Source organism: Cupressus sempervirens, chromosome 11 (genome assembly GCF_028749045.1).
Source record: "Cupressus sempervirens isolate cs-2001-9-10 chromosome 11, ASM2874904v1, whole genome shotgun sequence".
Taxonomy (NCBI): Eukaryota; Viridiplantae; Streptophyta; class Pinopsida; order Cupressales; family Cupressaceae; genus Cupressus; species Cupressus sempervirens.
Genome location: NC_143128.1, coordinates 31,335,153 through 31,337,806, shown reverse-complemented (window position 1 = coordinate 31,337,806; position 2,654 = coordinate 31,335,153). Strand labels below are relative to the sequence as shown.

The 2,654-nt window shown below is 30.1% G+C and overlaps 1 non-coding gene across 1 annotated transcript; it reads left to right on the top strand.

Annotated features, from left to right (window-relative positions):
• The first annotated feature begins 479 nt into the window (after nucleotides 1-479).
• On the top strand, nucleotides 480-553 carry TRNAI-AAU (transfer RNA isoleucine (anticodon AAU)). The gene has a single exon. It is a non-coding gene; the product is annotated as a tRNA-Ile (tRNA).
• The last annotated feature ends 2,101 nt before the right edge of the window (nucleotides 554-2,654 follow it).

The window sequence follows — 2,654 nt, the reverse complement described above, 5'->3', positions numbered from 1 at the left end:
ATAATTTATGTTTTAATAGTAGAATTTTTAATGATGTTATTAAAGTATCTTTATATTTATGCTATTTAATATCTTTTAAATTATTTACAAATGAAGAAACTTTGGTTTTTATATTTATTTATATTTTAAAAATAAATAATTACATATATCAAAGATTTTTCCAGTAAGTTATTTAATTTACATTATATTCATTGCTGATATCTATTTTGCTAATCACTTTAATAAGATATAGTGCACTTTTTGAAAAATCAACATTCACAAGACCAGAAAGTATAGGAAAAAGTTGCTTAATTGTTGTAAACGGGGACATGGCCTCTAAGATTCGAAAAACACATGCATAATATAAGTGTAATGAGAGCAAAATGATATATTGGTTCTAATGTTCAAAGACTAATCGACAAATTTGAGTCTGATGGAATGATTGTTTTCCTTAAACCGATAAGTTGACTTAACAAGAGTTCCTTGCGAAAATCCTCAGCGGCCTATTAGCTCAGTTGGTTAGAGCGTCGTGCTAATAACGCGAAGGTCGCAGGTTCGAAACCTGCATAGGCCATTTTGTGGATGCGTCGATTGTTTGATTTAATCCTTCACTAGTATGTGGTCATCCTCTGGGCACAGTTAATTATGCTGGCTTCTATTTCGGCATTTTAAAAGGTATTTTAAAAACTTTCTAAGAGTGTATGGAAATTTAAGATACTAAATAGTCATCAGCAATCAGCATTGATAAAAAGAAAGTAGGTCCTTCAACTCCCTTTATAGTTATAGGTGTGATGAATGATATATCTCTCTATGAATTTTATTAGAGGAAATGGTGCATTAAATAGTTAATTCTTAAACGAAAAAGGCAAAATTAGGCAAAACAACTTAAACAAAAAAATAGATGCAATGTGACATTCTATATCAGTACATGTGCAAGAATGCATACAAATGATGTCTACAAAGCCCAGAAAAGACATAATGTTGATAAAATAGATAGTACAATCCATGACAAATCATATGAAGTAACAAAATTGATCCCTGGACCTGAAACAACTAAGATATTCACTAGAATGCAAAAATGTAAAAAATTGAATAGAATGTGCTTCAAGAATGATTTGGAAAACAACCAGCATCACTGGAAAGAGCTCTGAAAGACCTTTCCAATGAGATAAAGAATTCTCAAATCACAGAACGAATGCTCAAGATATGTCTCCCAAAGTGCAAAATAGAACCACTGGATTTGATTGCATAAATAGAAAATCAAATAGAATTGAAAGTACAAATAACCTATACCATCATGACGGTCTAAAAAAGAATTTTTCGACGATATATGGTTTGTGAAAAATAGAGTTCGTATGAGCAAGTTATGGCCAAAAAACCACCAATTGCTTTTGAAGACATCTTTTTTAAAAAGATAACAATTTGAAAGCCATCAAATTTTGGCTCCCATCACGACCTACACTGTTGCCAAACGTACAGTACTTTTATGATGTCAATACTGTGCAGGTGTACCCTACTAATGTGAGCACTTTAAATGACAAAAAATGTTTTCTTTTTAAAATAAAAGCATACATGCACTTGTTTTTCTTTTTAAACTTTATGTGCTTTTTTTTTCAACAAAGTAATTTTTTTGTGATTTGTTTTTGTAGTAAAATAAATAAATTGTTGCCTTGGGAAGTGTGTCTAGATATGAGGGCAAATTATTGCTTCAGACTACAACTATATCCAAATTAGACAAATTTTATATGGAAATAAGGGTTTTGGGCGCTAGAAATCTAACGACGAGGTTCGTTTGAGCTCAAATTGCACCAAAAAAAATGATGCCCAGATCCAATACAAAAAACCTCTAAAAAATAATAAATCTAAAAACTAAAACCAAACCTCTCATAAAGAGAACATGGGCATGATAGTTTGAAACTCTGATACCATGTTGATGTTGATGAAAGCTCAACCCCACAACTCTCAAGAATCATTACATGCAAACACCCATTATAGAAAGAAAGGAGCAAAAGCTATGGAGGCTTGAATTCAGAGATCAACAAAAGATGAGGCATTTTTGATGTGCAAAAAACAATTGCAAATTGTATTGAATGAATAAAATATTACAAAGAGATCAACCCTTATTGAAGGAGATCATAAAATCCTAAAAGGTAAAACCTAAGTTGCATGATAATAATTAATAAAAGAATTAATTATTATGTGCCCAAAGTTTAGCTTAAGTAAATTAGAGATAATAAGTGACTTATTAATTTAATCTATATGATTTAATTAATAAGAAAATACTTTATTAGTCCCTGCCTTATAGAAGGCAGGGAACTAATGTTTTATTTTTACCCCCCTCAATAGTTTTTTCAAAACAATAAGCAGTTTGATTCTAAAGTTTTGAGCTGTTTATTTTTAAAATCATTTATTATGAGTAAAATTCTTTTTTTTTATTGGTTAAAACCTAATTTCTTGGGCATAAATCTAATTTTTAGATTTGAAAAATTTGGAGAAAAATTGAACAGATAAGAATGCAATTAATGAATAGTTGGTTCTCCAGACACGAGGCAAAATGCTATCGATTATGGCCACAGAGCAATTTATGTGGCAAAAAAGCATATTTTTCATATTAAAAAAGTTGTCAATCTCTGTCAAATTACATTTAATGATTCAAGATTCCCCCAGATATGATT